Below are 19,619 nucleotides of genomic sequence, written 5' to 3' on the forward strand. Positions count from 1 at the left end.
ATTCAGGTTGAGCTCCAGGCGATCGACTTTCTTTTCTATATCGCACATTCGCGATTGATCAGGGGAGTTGACACTAGCATCTTTGTCTGATTTACAAGAGTTACAGATGTAGAAAAAATTTGGGTAGAGTTTAGATGCATTGTCCAGCATATTATACAATGATGATGTGCATAGCTTCTTCTTGTCTCCACAATCAAATGCATGCACTGATGATTGGCAAAGAAAACAACACAATAGGTTTGCCTGCATGCAGTTGCACACTGTGCACTCGGCAATGGAGGTAGACATAGTTAACGTGTGCACCACACACAGAATAAGTTTCGCAGAACTGATGTAAGTATCCAAGACAACTTAGGCTTAACAGCCCAGAGGCAAAAGGATTTCAAGTCGCCGTAAAGTGGGCGAAAACAATGTCAAATTGGTTCAAAGAATACTCACAAGTGGCATAAGAATATAATAAAGTCCAACATCCGTGAAATATAAACTCCAATACGTAATTTAAATGAAATAACACAGCCGTTTCGGAGTAGATCAAATAACGATGTTTATATATATATATAGATATAGATATATATATATATATATATATATATATAATATATATATATATATATATATAATTGGAAATCGTAATGAGTTGGGAAATCAAGAACAGCGAAAACACTTCCAGCCTCCACCTGGATTCGTATACATATATACATCTATATAATTACGCCATCCCAGTCGCTCATTACCGTCCAGCGGTACGCATGTGATGGACTGCATTTTCGGAGTGAGCATATTATATATATATATATATATATATATATATATATATATATATATATATATATATATATATATATATATATATATATATATATATATATATATATATATATATTCATGTATGTATTAGCGTCCATAGTGGTTAGGGTGCCCGCATATAAAGCGGGAGGGTTCGAATCCCGGTGGAGGCTAGAAGATTTACTCATTACGTTTTCAATTTTATATATATGTAAATATAAATATATTTATATACATATATATATAAATAAATAAATACATATATATATGCGTACTATATGTACCTTATATATATATTTATATATATATATATATATAAATATATATATATAAATATATATATATATATATATATAATTGAAAATCGTAATGAGTTGGGAAATCAAGAACAGCGAAAACACTTCCAGCCTCCACCGGGATTCGTATTCATATATACATTTATATAATTATGTAACGTGAATGGCCTTTATACTCATCCGTAGTAAACTGCACATGTCATAGCCAGCCATGTCATGAAAATTTATAATCTTTTAGGATGTAATTTTGGGTGGTTAAATGTTAATTGATGTGTTTTGTTGTCTACTTAAGAGTGTTATGGATTTAGTAAACCAATATTATCACTAAGTTAAATGTCTACGACATGTCTGAACATGTTTGGGGCATAATGTTATTGTTGTTAATTAAATAGTTAAAAGGATTGTACTTCTCATGTTGTACTGTTATATTGCGTGGTATATGCACCAGAGTGAGACGGACAATAAATGCCTGTAAAATTGTTCTGTTCTGAAAACTTGGTACTCACACTCTCTGCAGTCTTGTGCGCAGAGTCATTTTTGTTGTGAGTTTGTAACTTGGCCTGGATTCTAGTTGCTGCGCTGTGGTTAACTGATACACAGGCTAGCATCGATTTCTCCATACTTCTGGCAGTATTCTTGGCCGTGCTAAGGACTCCTCGAAACGCAACAATTCTCACGTCGCCGTCCCAGTCGCTCATTACCGTCCAGCGGTACGCATGTGATGGACTGCATTTTCGGAGTGAGCAAATTAATGAGCGAACTGAAGATACGCCAGAATCTTATGACGAGCTTCACCGTACTATAATTAGGCGTGAGTATAAATTATTCGGTGACATTGCATCATTCTTTAGTAAGACTGTAAGACATAGGCTATTGTGTGACATGAACAATTGTCCTGTGGTTGTTGTTGTTTTTTCACTTTTAAAGTTGAAAGTCTACTTGTGTGTCGATGGACAAAACAGCAAAAGCATCAATCCACTTTTCTCATTGTTTTTAGTGTAGCCAATAAGCGATGAACAAATTAGATACACATGACACGAGTGTCAGTTTGCAAAACAGACGTCTGCAGTTGGAGTAGGGAATATCCGCCTTCTTGATACCGTGACGCAACCGAGTTGTAGTTGGTTGGTACACTGTGGGTGTGAGTTCTTGAAGGTGAGTCAAACATCCTCCAAGGTTTTCACTGGGTCTGAGAAGAATTTTATTTTTCGAATCTGGAAAATTATTTGTCTCCTTTTCGGATCCTTTGTATACGTGTATATATATATATATATATATATATATATATATATATTTATATATATATATTTATATATATATATATATATATATATATATATATATATATATATATATATATTGAATGTTGAATAGAACATTCCATCTTTCAACTCATGAAATATTTGCACTATTGCACTCATAACCATTTATTATTTATATACTATACATATATATTATATATTATATATATATATTATATACTAAATTTTGAATTTTGCAGCCAAACCTCTACTCAGAGTTTCATGCTTACTAGCAATCGTCAGGAGGTGTACTAAAAAGCTATCTCTCTTTCATCTTAGTCTTAACTTTATTTTGGGGGTGTTTTGGTTGGTGTCTGCAGCTTGCGAGGATTTCAGACCTTTTGTTCAGGAGATTAGGGCTGGTCCATTGTCAGGAGATCAAACACATCGATCAACAGCTCAGGTTCTTGTAATCTATGCCAGGCCGAGAAACTAGCAATAATAGATCATTCTAGCCCTAATCTCCTGAACAAAAGGTCTGAAATCCTCGCAAGCTGCAGACACCAACCAAAACACCCCCAAAATAAAGTTAAGACTAAGATGAAAGAGAGATAGCTTTTTAGTACACCTCCTGACGATTGCTAGTAAGCATGAAACTCTGAGTAGAGGTTTGGCTACAAAATTCAAAATTTACATTACGCTCTTCTTCATAACGCGGAATTGAGCACTCTGTCGTGTTCTACTTGGAACATTTTATACACTTCTATATTATATACTATATATATATATATATATATATATATATATATAGTTTTTTTATAGTCCTGTACCTGGAGTCTTTACGTCGCCGAACGTACCGATTGAATGAACAGTCATGATGACTGCTTTGTCCGTTGTCACTGGCATTCACCTCGTAGTTATTTTAACGGCATCACCATCATGTCAATGTGCCTGTCGAGATAGATATACTACCACCACATGCGATGGCCGCAATAGTAACATTTCTTCGCTACCTTTTCTTGAAAACAGGGAAACAATTGTAAATCTATTTGTTGTACATTCGAATATACCAGCCTTACGAAATGGTTGTATTCTGCTGCCAACATTTCCTAACTTGAGAACTCTTGGATTGTATTCGAACGGAATTTTTCAACTGAATGAACAGTTCTTTGAAAACGTTGCGAATGTTAGTCAATTACACCTACAAAGAAACGAACTGAGCACGGTCCCTTCTAATTCTTTGAGTGTTCTTACCAAACTCACGTACCTCGATCTTAGTGGAAATAGAATCCTGGAATTACCAGCAAAGTGCTTCGTTAACAACATATATTTAAAGGTTGTTATGTTATACAGAAATAACATCAGCAGCGTACACAAAGAAGCTTTCATAGAAATGCGTCACCTTGAGGTCTTAAATTTGGCATGGAATAATATCACAGAGATCAATTTGTGTGATGAGAAAACACACCACCTGACATCATTAACTTCACTTGATTTGAAACACAACAGCATAGAATATTTCCATTGTAGTAATAACCTGTCTATGTTGACTTCTTACGATGCGGAAGATAACGAGCTATCTTATTTAGATGAATATTCATTGCACGGTCTTTCTCAATTGAAGACACTTTGGTTACCAGGAAATCATTTATCAGATGTCCACGAATTTACCTTTGGCAATACTACGCACGGACTACAACATTTAACTTTGAGCAGAAATCGGTTTAGCGATATTCCAACACAGTTCATAAAAATGCTCACGTTTTTGGAGATTTTAAAGTTGCAGTTTAACTCCATTACCGCTTTACCGGCACGGGCATTCCAAGCCAATGAATTCCTATATCAAATTAACTTAGAGCATAACTTGATTCATGTGACTGCGCCGAATTCATTGAAAGGACTAACCCGTCTACGTTATCTTAATTTGAGAGGAAATGTTTTAAATGGACTCCCATCATCAGGTTTCTTGGAGGAGGAAGAAGACTTTGGAATAAATCTCGCAGGTAACCCATGGACGTGCGACTGCAATGCATTGCCTGTCTACAATTGGTTAAGTAAATCCAGATTCTACCAACATGATCTGATTTGTCAGAGCCCAATCTCAGTTTATGGTGAACAACTTATGAAGCTCTCAGTTTCGGACTTTTGCGATGTCGCGGATATGTTGACTACTCAATGGCAGTTCTACGAGTCTACCACTACACCAAGTCCAACAGTGAACTACGATATTGCTGTTATCAGTGCAGCTATATGGATTTTCGGAGGATTATTTCTCTTAGTTTTTCTTCTTACCAATATTCGAATGCTACGACGTTGCATCAACTGCCCAAGGAAGCAAGATAACCGTTTGGCAGCTCCAGAGCCGGACACACCATTGGGCCAAATGCGGGCTCAAATCCCCTAATCTAATGTCCCCTAAAATTATTTTAAAAAAATATATAAAAACAGTTCATAGAAACGAGGAAGACTGGGTGGGATAGCGACATATTCGTATATCTTTCCTATATTACTTGATATTACATAATATTACTTTCCTAATTATGTAGTACATTATATAATTATGTGGTATAGCAAATAACTTATTCATCAATCGAAAGATATCGTGAGCGAAATCTTTACAAAACATTGCATTGCAGATTTATGATGTATGCATACATAATTACTGTGCAACTCACAAGTAAAATGTCGACACAACGTAAGCCTTGGTTGCCACACGGACATCCGAGGGCCCTAACATTAGTTTATCAGGACCAGCCCCTCCCCAACCCCACAAAATGGTAAATTTGGCCCCAAGGCAGAACAATAAGATTAATGCATAACATTAAATGCCTCGAAGTATTCTTGACGTTTGGTGTGAGGGGATATGCGAGGGGTGGGGTGGTAGGGGGGTGATATATGTGTTCTCTTTTTTTTAGTACGTAATCGTGATACGTATATACATAACACCTAACGTAGCATAACATGGTGAGATTTCCTTTGTCCATTCTCTGACTTGGGCTACTTTTCTTTTAAACGTGGTAAAATATGCAAACAACTGTCAACATCGCGAGGAGTCCGGTTAATATATGCACTTGCTTAACAAATTTTCCTTCTACGTTTCGATGTTTTGGCAAGCCTGCTAATGTTTTTATTTTCCCATATATTTGTTTCACTGAACATCTCAGAACAGACCATATTTATTAAATGCTTGTTTCTAAAGGTGTGATAGAACTATCGTCCTTGAAATGAACCAAAGAAGCAAAATATGGTGGAGACAAGCATTTAAAATCTAACTTGTACGAATATTTTGGCATTTCTTTTCTTTGCTTTTATCTAATTTCTTAGTCGATTTTTGAATAATTAATTGTGTTTATTTTGTACATAACTCCTAAGCACACAAACTTGTCTCCAAGCACGACGAAAGACTCTTTCTATTGATTGAGACATATGTTCATCCCTTGTTATAAGCGCTGATTTAGTAAATTTTCAGGGACGTAGCTACGAGGGGCGGGGGGGGGGGTGGGTGCGGGTTCTCATCCCCAAATAATTGAGTTGAATCTTCAATAGTTAGAAAAGTCGGTGGTTAAAAACATGACTGTTGGAAAATTTAATCTATGTCACATCTCTTAAAATAAATTTAAGCTTTATCGCAATCTCGACAGGATAATTTTGATTCAATATAGGTTGTTTCTAATTTTAGGCTTACATTATTTACAAGATTTGACGAAATTCGAACTTACTTATTAACCAAAATCTTGTTTCTAACTCCTTGTACAACCCATAGTAAAGTTGGAAATATACTACTGAATGTAACTTGTAATATTGTGCAGTGCCAACTTTATCCATCTACTCAACAACAACAACAACAACAATGAATACAAGTAAGTCCTCCACTCGGGGACAGACAAAGGATCAGCAGCTTGTTTCAATTGTCATTGAAAAAGTCCTGAAAAGCCCAGAAATCCAGAATATGCTCCAAAACTGTGTTAAGGCAGCACTAGATGTTAAATTTGACGCCCTTCGAGTCGACATAGAGAAGATATCTGGTGGCATTCACGACATCGAATGCAAACTTGAAGAGCAGGCCACAGAGCTTAATGAGTGCAAGAAATTGTATAGCCGTATGGAAGAGTGCACGTCGACCCTGACCAAGCAAATGGATAATTTAGAACAATACTCGAGGAGGAACTGTGTCCGAGTTAGCGGAGTCGAGGAAACCGGACAAGAGAACACAGACCAAATAATACTGGATATTGCTGCTAACCGCCTGGGAATTACTCTCAACATAACCGACATTGATCGCTCTCATCGTATTGGACATCCAAGGAACACAACCTCAACTCGTGCAATCATTGTTAAGTTTACCTCCTATCGTTCAAGAGCTATGTTTATAGGTGCAAGGAGGAAGCTGAAGGGGTCCAAGATTGTTATCACAGAGGATCTCACTAGAAGAAACCAAGACCTCCTTTACAAGGCACGGAACCACCCTGGAGTAAAGACGGCCTGGTCACACGATGGTAACATTATTGTACTAACCTCACGAAACGGAACAGATTTCAGAAAGAAGATTATGAGTGAAAATGACTTGTCACAACTTTAATTTAGGTTCATTGCTTGCTCTCTGGCGGTCGATTGCGTTGGTTAATCAAGTCAACACAGGTACCCTGTTATGGTATAGATATTTCATATTTTCTTTACACATATTATATTTGAATGTTACCTACATTCAATACTTTAAGTGATAATAATGATAACTTAAATTTAACCGACAATGGATCTCCAAATTCACAATATATTGCAATTACAGATCTCTCCACTAAATTATGTAATCCAGCCACAATTAGCTTTATTCACATAAATAGCCGCAGTTTATGGAAAAACCATGATCATATAAGTCAATTACTTTCACAGTGTCCATTTGATATTGTAGCTATAACTGAAACGTGGTTAGAGCCTAATACACCAGTACAAATGTTGTCCATTCCTAATTATAACTTCATTAATCGTGATAGACCTAACAAAAGAGGTGGTGGTGTTGGATTTTATATTGCAAGCCATATTAATTATATTATTCGGGATGACCTAATGCACAATTCTAATAATTTTGAATCAATGTTTGTTGAAATAATCTCAAATAAGAGTAAAAATACTATTGTTGGTGTAGTTTATCGTCCCCCAGCAAACTCAATACCGACTTTCATCGAGGACCTATCTCCTTTATTAGATACTATTAATAACACGAATAAAAACATAATCCTACTGGGTGATTTTAATATAGATTTAATAAAGTATGGTACCGACAACACTACAACGAATTTCCTAGATATATTGTACTCATCTTCTTTTTTACCATTGATTACAAAACCCACTCGCATTACTGAAAATTCTGCAACTTTGCTGGATAATATTTTTTGCAATAATTTAATCGGTTCATTTACTTCGGGTATTTTACTTTCTGACATAAGTGATCATTTACCAGTCTATTACATTCAAAGTTTAAATCAACCTACTAACTCTGGCAATGACCATTCTGTATTTTATAAAAGGAAAATTACACCTACAAGTTTGTTTAACCTAGTTGCAGAACTTGATTGTCTAGATTGGGAATGGCTATATTCAACAAACGATGTTGACATATCTTATGATGGTTTTATCAATACATTCTTACTTATTTATAATAAGCACTGCCCTTTACAAAAAGTTACTTCTAAAAATAGACGACTTTCATCACCGTGGCTAACAAGGGGTGTTTTGAAATCTATTCGACATAAGAATAATTTATTTAAGAATTATATAAAAAATCCTACTCCTGAAAATAAAGTCAAATATTCAGTCTACAGAAATCAAACAACCAGTGTTACCAGGAAGGCTAAAGAATTATATTACCTTAATATGTTTGAGAATAATAAAAACAATTTGAATAAAACATGGAAAATAATTAATAAACTAATTACAGACAATTCTAAGTTACACAAAATTTCAAAGATTAATCACAATGGAAGCGTTTTGACTAATGAGAATGATATTGCAAACGCATTTAACGATTTCTTTACACTAATTGGTCCTTCCCTGGCTGAGAAAATTCCTACTTGTAATGCGGTTTTTAATGATTTCCTAAGAGGCTCTTGTACAAATTCTTTATTTTTGTCTCCTAGTAATCCTTCAGAAATTATCAATATTATCAGTAAACTTAAGAGGAATTCTGCATCTGGGTTTGACGGTATATCAGTACGCATTCTACAATCTATTTCACATGTTATTGCCCGGCCATTATCTCATATTTTTAATATTTCACTATCAACTGGTATATTCCCAAATTCTGCCAAACTTGCTAGAGTAACACCTATATTTAAGACAGGTAAAACTGATGAATTGTCAAATTATAGACCAATTTCAGTACTCACTTCTCTATCTAAAATAATTGAGAAAATTATCTACTCCAGAACTATAACTTTTCTAAATAGCAACAACATAATTTCCGATAATCAGTATGGTTTTCGTCAAAATCGTTCAACTAGTATGGCTGGCCTTGACGTCATTGATTTTATTACTACTGGTTTTAATAATAAGCAGTCTACCCTTGGAATATTTATAGACCTATCAAAAGCTTTTGATACGGTCAATCATGATATATTATTAAACAAACTAAGTCATTATGGGATTAGGGGACTTGCGTTACAGTTGTTTCGAAATTACCTATCAGATCGTAAACAGAGTGTTATTATTGGCGAACACGTTTCAGCTTATTGTAATATAACTTGTGGTGTTCCTCAGGGATCTATTCTAGGACCGCTCCTTTTTCTCATTTATATCAATGATCTCCCTAATTGTTCAAGTATTCTTAAATTTTGTCTTTTTGCTGATGACACTAGCATACTATTTAAGAATAATGATTTGAATGCATATAATCGTATTTTAAATAATGAACTTTCTGCTATTGCAGATTGGTTTTGTGCTAATAAGTTGTCTCTTAATGTCAATAAAACTAACTTCATAGTTTTTCACACTTACCATTCCACCAAACCCAAACTAAAACTTATCTTGAACAATACAATTATACATGAAACAGAAAACGTTAAGTTCCTTGGAGTTCAACTTGACCCACTCTTAAGCTGGAAAACCCACATTGATTATATTTGTACTAAAGTGTCTAAGACGATTGGCATTCTTTATAAAATTAGGTTTCATGTTCCTCATCAGGTATTGTTATCCCTTTATTATACATTGGTTTATCCTCATCTTTCGTACTGTAATATTCTCTGGGGCAATGCGCATACTGTTCATCTGAATAGATTATTTGTGCTCCAAAAGAAGTTGATACGACTGATTAGCAAATCAGATTATCTTAGTCATACTACTCCTATTTTTAAGAATTTAAGTATCTTAACAGTTTTTGACATATATCAACTCCAACTTGGAAGCTTTGTTTTCAAATATCTTCATGATTTACTTCCACCTCCGTTTAAGTCTTTTTTTAATTTAAATAATCAACTCCATAGTTATAACACCAGACACTCAACTGCCATTCATTTGGATTACCCACGATTAGTTTTAAATACTAAGTCTGTAAGATTTACTGGTGCCACATTTTGGAATACTCTCGAACCCAAACTTAAAAAATCACCAACCTTATCAATATTCATAAAGCAACTGAAGCTATATTTGTTAAACAATGATTTGTAATATATGCGTTAAAGTTATCACATTTAATAATGCTACTTGTGCTTCCCGTTTGGGAAGTGGGGGAGGGGGGGGGGTGTAGTTAGCGTATTGTATTTAATTTGTTCATGGTGAATCTGCACTTTATGAGTGTACAAGCGTAGCTTTTTCAGATTTTCCATACTTTTTTTCTTTCTTTGACATTGGTATTATACATTATTGTGAATGTAATTGTAAAAAAGAAAAAAAGTGAAATACACGAAACGAAACGAATTGGCGTTCGATTTAGCACCTTATAGTATCCGGTATAACAATTAAGAATTGACAACCAACTTCGTGTTATGCTGCTGAAAATGTCGAAATTGGATATTTCAATGAGGGATGTTGTATGTATTCACAGTGTTTGGGGACAAGAGTTTATGTTCTGCATTGCATGTTGTCGGCGCACTGTTAGTGATTAACGTATGTTCTTCTTGTTACACCAATATGAGATATAATTATGCAGATCGCACTAATGATGTAAAATTGAATAACATAATCATGGTCAGTTTGGGCACCAACAATTCTACTAACTTGCGGTACGGCACCCCTCCTCACGACTCCACCCAGTTGGAAAATTATATTCTACTTTTAATGTTATGATTCTACACACCCACCCTCATAACAAGGGTGCAGAAATTCACAAATCGGTCCCAAAGTCGATGCCAATTGTCGGTTCACAAAATTGAAGCCGAATTTCAGCGTGGTCTTGCATCCATGAACGTAAGAGTATAATAAACCCCAAATGAAGAGTATGAAATCAAAACTATTCCACCTGTTTCTCCGTAAGTCTACATGCCCAAGATTACGGTAATATTAGGCTAACAAAAATCTACAGCTCCCCCTGGACCCAGTGGCGTAGAAAGAAGAGGCGGGATAAAGTCTTCCCCCCCCCCCGACCCCTCCGCAGAAATTTTCTGGGACTCTTGGCAAAGGAAAAATAAATAGTTATGATATATTATACTGTATGGGCAACTTGTTTTTATTCGCACTGTGTGAGTTGCTTCTCATTAGGTTTTCCTCATTTAGCCATACCAAACATAGAAACGAGATTTTTCTACACAATTAGCTAACTTTGATTCAGTCATTGACACTTCTAATCAAAGTTTCGTGAGTCGTTTGCAAATTGATTGTCTTCTTACCAAACAATGCACATCTCCATTTGGGGTCGCTGAGATATGCAATACCTGCGAATACCTATACCATGCACACGTAGGAATACTATTATGTTATTATAAATGTTTGATATCGTTAAATATAATGTAATATATTTAATATAATGTGTATGTTTTTCATCTGTGAATAAGTTAATTAAATGTAACGAATAAAAATGAAAGATTTTCAGGTGAATTGCCGTTGTGACATCATTCACTCTGCATTCACAAAAGAATATATATAAACCACCAAATTTGAAAGAGGGATATTTTCATCATGCAAAATGCAATGACGATGAGGGGTTGAACTAAGAAAATAATTTTCGGATTGTTACCATGGACTCAACTTCAAGCACCGAAATATTTCACGTTCATTTGACGAGTTGTGTATAAGTCAATGGAGAATTGATTTACAATTTAGTGCTACAACATGTGCTCCCGTCCTGATCCCAAACGAAGATCGTGTACCGTCTATATACATTGGGTATAAAAAATATATGTGAAATATGATCGTCTATACTTTGTAAGAACATAGTGCTAGTGACTATTTTAATGTGTTGTCAATATATCTGGAACTTAAATTTAAAGTTATAAACAGCGTTGTTCTTTTTTCTTATTCTTCTTTTCCATTTATTGTCTGCCAATCTAATACTCTACTTTTCTACTAAATTGATGACTAATTAATTTTTCGATAAGCTTGATGGTCTCTCAACGGAATTCCTGATTGCCTAGTTATCTCATTTCTTAAAAAGCGGGGCAACGCGTCCTGTGGGAGGGGTCCAGTGCCCTACCTTCCCTATGAAGAAATTTTGGAGTTTAAAGGAGGCTAAGCGTATCAACTGGTAGTATATAGCCCTATATATCTTATTTATAGCATACATACCTACCGAAACTAAAGTATCGCGAAATCGCGTATGTCACTTCTTGCAACTATGTAGCAGACGTCACATAGCTTTTCCCGCCAAGCTTGAGGGGCTCATATGCGGCCATCGATCGATCGTCACGGTGTGTGTGTCAAAGGCGATTATGCGTCATACTTCCGAAACGATCCCGTAGAATGTTTACTACATGACGTGTGTACTTACGTTGAGCTTGCATATCGTATCGTAAGCGGAACCAAATAATTTCGTTGGAAAGACGAAAAGGTCCATCAGTATTTCACGTATTGCAGTATGCTAGAAAGTACAATAATGGTCACGCCTCTTCAATCCAGTACATGTCATCTCTGCGACCCTTGAAGTACTGTTGTACGTCACTGCGTGACTAATTAAAACAATTAACTACCTCTGTAATCTGCATATTAACTAGAGTCACTGACACCATGCTCCCCCTTTGCCAATAATGTAGAAAGCACAGTGATTTTCGGGCAGACCGACGCGGTGCCACAACGGACAGCAATTCCAACACCAAGGAACATTGAACTGACTCTTGCCCTTTCACGGACCCCAGCCCCCCGGTTCCTACGCCCTTGAGATAATTGATTGAAAGTTGTGCAATAGAAGTCCCAGTAGATGCTTGGAAGTACAGGTCAAAAATGACAAAGAGAAAACATAAGGTATTTTCAACTTGTAAAGTTTCTTTATTGAAATGAGTTCAAGCAGTTGCTAAGAATACCTTCTCAACTCTTACTGCTGAAAACATGTACCCCCAACAAATACTAACTTATCAAGTAGAACTCAAAGTAAGAGTAGTAGTATTTCATTCTAAAACATTAAAAATTGTATCGCCAGTACATCTTCCGTGTATAGGCTTTAAATATCATTGGTAACCCATTGCTATTTAAATTCTCAAAAAAATAAATAAATAAATAAAACATGTTCTTTCAACATTTCTTTTAACAACCCAGCATCCATGGGTGATATTTAAACACCATTTTGTCCTGGACAAAGTTGCAATGTAATTATAAACATGTTACTTGAGGTCATACAAGTCTTATGTAATGCATCCAAGGTACTTGACCTAGATGGTCTATGTTGTCCAGCCGTTTTTATTGATGATACTCAGATGTTTAAAGCATCATTACCCAAAATGAAAGCGGTATGTAAATGCAAGCTGCACTGTTAACCTAAGACATTAAACGGTCTACAGAATATCAAAATTAAAAATTGACGTCTTATCTTGTCCGTTACGTAAGAATTAGGAGTTGATGATTCTCTCGTCTCAAAAAAGTTGTGGCCAGGACACGTATCCGTTTATTTTGAACCAAATGCAATATGAGAATACCGGCAAAAATGTTGTTATTGCTTTTCCTTTTATCATATCAAGTGAGAGTGGAAGAGCCAAGTTTACTTAATGGACTAAATTGATTTGGAATATTACTATCAAATGATCATCTTAAATGATTAAATCAGTATCTTTTGTAGCGAATTTGACATATTGATGTGGTACCACCGAAATGATTGTTCAAGGAAAGATATGATACTATGTTACCTTAGGCAATGAAAATTGCACGAAAAGTCATGAAATTGAAGCATAAAATTCCAAACTTTGAAAATCACAGATTACATTAAATTTGCGAGACGCCAAAAAAAAAACACCTTCCTTTTTTTCTGAACCTGGATTAAAATGGGTTAATAGTACGGAGCAGTGAAATGGTTCAAATTATATAAATCTCATAGTTAGTCTTAGTGGTATTTAAATATATAAATAAATAATCATACAGAACTCACAATGCTAGCTTTAAATAAATGTTATGCAGAACAAGTTAATAACTCAATATTGTGTATTCAGTTTTCAACATATATGCCACACTCAACAGAATGTTTTAAGTTTCCTGATGCATTAAATCTCGACGGTTTGACTTTTAATTGTTACTGGGTGGGGGGGGGGGGGGGAGTACTACTGATTAGTAGTAAAATAATCTCACAACCCTAACTGAACTAACATTTCCGTATAATCGTGAGTCATTTGGAAGGACACACTTCTCAAGTAGTGTGCAGTAGCAGGAAGTTGTTATGTTTCCATAACAACACCCTGGCAACAGTGGGTATACAAGCTGTACAAGTGTTTACTTAGTCTTGTGACCTTTATGTAGGCCTACAACCTAGTGTACTCTGCTTTTTCACAAAGCTATTTTCCTGGATCTATTTGCTGTACTAAATTGCTCTCAGATACCTTTAAGGAACACAGAAGATGCCTGCATGTCCCAGTGAAGCAAATTTCCTCGAAGAACGGTAATAAAATAGTTTAAGAATTTTGACCCAAGGTGGCCATATTTGAGTATCTAGCATATTTGGGCCCAATACAGCATACTTTTAAGATGGAGTGACTCATTTACAACTCATAAAACATACATACAAAAGACAGATATGTGCTGTCCATATATTACATCACAGATGTGATGGACAATGTATTTATCCAAATATTATTTGAAATTTCCCAAAAAAATTGTATTTATAACGATATAGCAACGAAAAAAAGCTATCAAGATCATTTTTGGATCAAAGTTTTTCTCTCAAGTTTATCTGTTGTGCATTATGATTTTTACTTTATTTTTTTTTATGCCTCAGTGTTATAATTCTAAATTGAAAGATATAGCCTTTCTGTAAAAAAAAACAGTCCATCCTTTCCATGACAAGTTCAAATGATGACTGAATTTCCATAATTACTTTTGAAGGAATGTGGCAGTTCTTGTCAACTTCGAACGTAAAGAAATAGGGAATGGTATCTCTGGCATTTAAGGACGGGTGTGTGTGTGTGTGTTGGTCGCACATGCCGAACTGAACTGTCCAAAAAAAACACAAAGGTTTATGCTATTATGAGATTGAAACAAAACAGTCTCACTTTCACCGTTAATTTTGAGAAGGAAGAAATTTATGTTATAGGAAACAAAAGGAGGACAGAGGCATCGGTCAGTTGGCAGGATATATCTCACATGAGGTGGGGGGGGGGGGGAAGGCTATTGCCACTAGGTTGGATCAGGGGCTTATTGCCCGGATCGATGTCTTTCAAGGGGTTATTTACCCAGAAAAGTGGCTTTCAGGGGCCTATTGCCCGCAGGGGCCTATTGCCTTCAGGGGCCTTTGTCCCTCCAGCCGAGTCACTGGCTTGACGGCTCAGACTCGTCCTAAGTCGAAAAAATTAATTGCAATAATAATTTCACAGCCGCGACCAAGATAATGGCCAATTTGATGGTGTCCACCGGTGTCAAAAGGAGGATTAACGTTCTATTTTCGTATCTTGGTGCAGGGGGGATCTGTTTCAAATATTGGGGGGGGGGACATTTGCTTTGGTGCAGGCGTGTAGCAACTTTCATCCCAAAAATTGTTTGCGCCAGGGCTGGGATTTGAGTTGTGAAAGTAGGGAGGGGGGCAAACCTGCCAGCAAGACTATCTAAGCGGAGAGCCACCATCGGTTGGCGCGGAGCGTATAAGAATTTTTTTGGCTTCACAAACCCTCCAGATGGCCGGAAACAGCACATCCCGAGTGCTCTAAGCTGCATGTATCCATCCTTGAAATATGGATCTCATGTCTGCAATTGTATCTAGATAGTTAATTATCGTTTATAAATTTGAAGATGATTGATAGTAGAACATATGGTCAGATGGTGATGTACAACTTTTGTTATACGTCACTGTCTAAGCGGAGCGCCATCATCGGTTGGTAAGGAGCGTCGAAATTTTCGATGAAAGGTACCCTTAGATCGGTAAAATTAACACCCATATAGGCTTTAAACTGCATCTAAACAATTAATGAACGTGTGTAAATTTAGGGAGGACGGATAGAAGAACTTATATGGTGATGTACAACTGAAGCTTATACGTCAGTATTTAGGCGGTGCACCACCATCAGTTGGCGCGGCGCGTCGAAATTTAAGCAAAAAGGAAATCCTAGATCAGCAAAAATGACACCTCTGGTAACAATAAATCGCATCTAGACAGTTCTTTCCCCCCTAAAATTATTAGTATATTGTGCATTGGACCGATCAAGAATATGTTCAGCACCCACTTCGAAATTCTCCCCGCGGTCCCCACTTCTTTGAGCACTTGGCAAATATTGGGGGCTGAACATACCTTTACCCCCCCCCCCCACTTTTTTCATGGGGATAAGCCCCTCAAGTTCACCGGTTCCGTCGCCACTGAAGTCGAGGCGGGCTGACTTTTTGGATTTTACAATGCGACAAGGTGCAACAAATTCAATACACTGTGTATTTAATTTAATTATTGATATACCCACTATGCAAATCTGGCTTTCGTAAATCGTTTCTCTGGATTGAGTTATTCAACGCATCCCGTAGAGCAGCAAAGTTGAAAATCAGTTCCTGAAGCTAGCACTGTAGCACATGCCGCGGATTCATCACATGCAGAATTGAATCGCTAGTGTGTTAGCTCCAGGATTCGTAACCTGTGCTGCGAACCATGTGCTAGCTCCAGCTCCAGTTATTCTGCATGCTACATGTTACGATGTTAAACACAAATTCGACTTAGATTCGAAACAAATAGGCCTATATGATAGAGCTGTTGTGGGGGAATAATTTCGATTAGGTTTGTGCACATATGTCTGCAAAAACGACAAAGAAGTGAACTAAGGTCTGGGAAAAAGTGGGGGAAAATGCCCCCTCCCCCCCCCGTAATCCCGCCCATGGTTCGCGCTATAGTATATATATTCGTCATCTTCATATCTATATGGTTACTGGTTGTTACAGCCCTATTTTCCTTTTTTTTATCGGCAAACCAAAGATCATTACGGATGCGGTCCGTCTAGCTAATTCATTTCGAGAAAAAAAAAAGTAAAAACTACTTTCGGTGAAAGTCTGTGACATTTTTTGGTGATATTTAGTAACAAATTGTGACACGGTCTTAGACAGGCGCGTTGCAAGGAATTTGACAAGGGAGGGGCGAAGCTTTTAGGCAAACTATCTAAGCGTAAAAGAAAATTTTGGCCGAAAATGCCTCCCAGATCACTGGAAATGGCACTTCCCATGCCTTGTAAGTTGCATCTAAGCATTTTCTATTTTTAAATTACTAGCAATATCATAAACAAAAAATACGATCAACAAAAACTATGCCACCAAAATTGGGGGGGGGGGTATTAGATACTATATCCCCCACCTAAAATATTGGGGGGAACATGTCCCCCCCCCCCCATGATTGCCGCCCATGTCTTGGTGGACATAACATTCCCAGAGACATTACACATTAATTGTTGTATTAGACGCCCGATTTTGTTTATCATATTGTAACGGCGTTTCTTTAATTTGCGACTTTGGTCAGTTTTTGTGCTGTAATTAGGTCCAGTGGGAAACAATTAACACAAACGTGCAAGTTTTAGAAAGAAAACATTTCTAGCTAACGTGCTCAGTCTATTTATATCTACTGATAAAGCGATTTTACGTTAAATTCAACCCAATTACATCGCTCGATCTACAGGTGTTTATGCTGATACTTTGATAGTACTATTTACAGGTTCTGCCCGATATTCATAAGGTCCGATATTCATAAGGGTCATTGTTCATAAGGTTCGTTATTCAAAACGTGCCATTTTTCGATAAAAAGGTTCGCTATTCATAATGGAAATAAAGGTTCGTCATTCATAATAAAAAGGGATCATAATTCATACGGTCCGGTATTCATAATGGAAACAAAGGTTCGATATTCATAATGGGCAAAACGGTTCGATATCCATAATGGACAAAAAGGTTCGATATTCATAGCCTAATGGGACAAAGGGTTCGATATTCATAATAGAACAAAGGGTTCGTAATCCATAATAGACAAAAATTTCGTTATTCATAATAGGAAGAAAGGTCCGATATTTATAATGGAGCAAAGGGTCCGTTATTCATAATGGGAAAAAGGTTCGTTATTCATAATAGGAGAAAGGGTCCGATATTCATAATCGATCAAAGGGTTCATAATCCATAATGTGAAAAAAGGTTCGTTATTCATAATAGGAGAGAAGTGCGTCATACAAGTGCAAAAGACGTCCTCCATTTTCGCGAACGCCTATAGTGTTCAATCAGTGACAGACTTTTTATCCGGGGGGGGGGGCACAGCAGTTCTATGGGGGCACCACCAGATGGTGGCGGATGCATAAATTTTGCAGAGAATATGAGCCACACACTATCAAGACCATGCTTCACCCTACCCCCTGCAGCAAAACCTACATTTTCGACATATTAACGGCATAAACTTGTACGTTTCCTAAAGGGGGTCTTTTCCTAATTGTGAATGATACCGAACCTTTTTGGCTAGGCCTATTATGAATAACGAACCCTTTTTTTCCATAATGAATATCGTCTCATCTACCTATTGGCATTTGTCACATATTGTTGGTGTAATTTGGCGATGACACCTATTTATTCTTCGTTTATCTGCAAATTAGCCAGGCCCGGAAAGGGTCATTTCCGGCGATCTAGGGAGTATCTTTACTCAAAAAGTTTCTGTACGCTACGCGCCAACCTGTGGTGGCCCTCCGCTTAGATAGTGTCGAAAGCGCCCCTAGAGACCATTCTCGCCCATCCTGACCAATACTCCTAGCTCCGCCACTGCTTTTTCACCATTATGAATATCGAACCCTTTCACCGATTATGAACAACGGACCTTTTCCACCAATTCTGAATATCGAACCCTTTTACCAATTATGAACGACGAACCTTTTTTTTATATTATGAATAACGAACCTTATGAACAATGAACCCTTTTGCTCATTATGAATAGCGAACCTTATGAACAATGAACCTTATGGATAATGACCTTTATGAACAATGAACCTTATGAATATAGAACCTTATGAATATCGGGCTGTCACCGTTGCTGATTGCAGTAAGTTTGTAACACATAAGTTCGTGCTTCATTGCCAGCTGGTTAAAGCTATAGTTATAGGTGACTCTTTGCATCCCATACAGACATGCACTCCTTTTCATTCTTGCCCTTATAGTTTTTTTTTTCTGTGTAAGAGGGTTGTGGGGGAGGAGATGAGGAGGGAGAGGCATGGGCAAGGAGGGAAGGGAAGAGGATGGAGAAAGAATTTTAAGTCTTCCTATCATTTCAAAATGCAAGTTTACACCAATTCATTGTGGTGGTGTGGATTTGAACAAATAAATCATCAAATTATATTTGCTAATTGAAGTTTGTTTCTCTTTTCTCCAATTTTTTCCCCCCTGATAGTTCACGTAAATCCGAGAGGTCCAGATTGCACCCATTTAGTCCTCAGTTTTGGGAATTAGAAGTACCCTTTTTCATTAATGATATGTACACTTTTTTTTCCAGTTTTGCCAATGATAAAAAAGACACTTAATTTATTTAAGAAGTGATCTTTTGTTTTGGGTGACCCTTGGATTTTGAACAAGACAACTCAAAAAACAGTATGTTGGGGGAAACTTTATAATTGGTATGTGGGTGCATGTTATTGATTGCAAGAACTCCAATATTTTATGCGGAGGTCAAATGTCATTTGAAAACTAAAATCGATAGCTCAAAAAGTCATGTAAGGTCAGGGTCTGAAAACGTAGACACGATAACGCA

General features: G+C 36.7%; 1 long non-coding RNA gene across 1 annotated transcript; it reads left to right on the forward strand.

The window, feature by feature from the left end:
- Nucleotides 1-1,366: 1,366 nt before the first annotated feature.
- Nucleotides 1,367-4,211, forward strand: LOC139976436 (uncharacterized). Its single transcript, XR_011796125.1, has 3 exons — nt 1,367-1,893; nt 2,080-2,237; nt 3,353-4,211. It is a non-coding gene; the product is annotated as an uncharacterized lncRNA (long non-coding RNA).
- The last annotated feature ends 15,408 nt before the right edge of the window (nt 4,212-19,619 follow it).

Source organism: Apostichopus japonicus, chromosome 11, assembly GCF_037975245.1.
Source record: "Apostichopus japonicus isolate 1M-3 chromosome 11, ASM3797524v1, whole genome shotgun sequence".
NCBI classification, from domain to species: Eukaryota; Metazoa; Echinodermata; class Holothuroidea; order Aspidochirotida; family Stichopodidae; genus Apostichopus; species Apostichopus japonicus.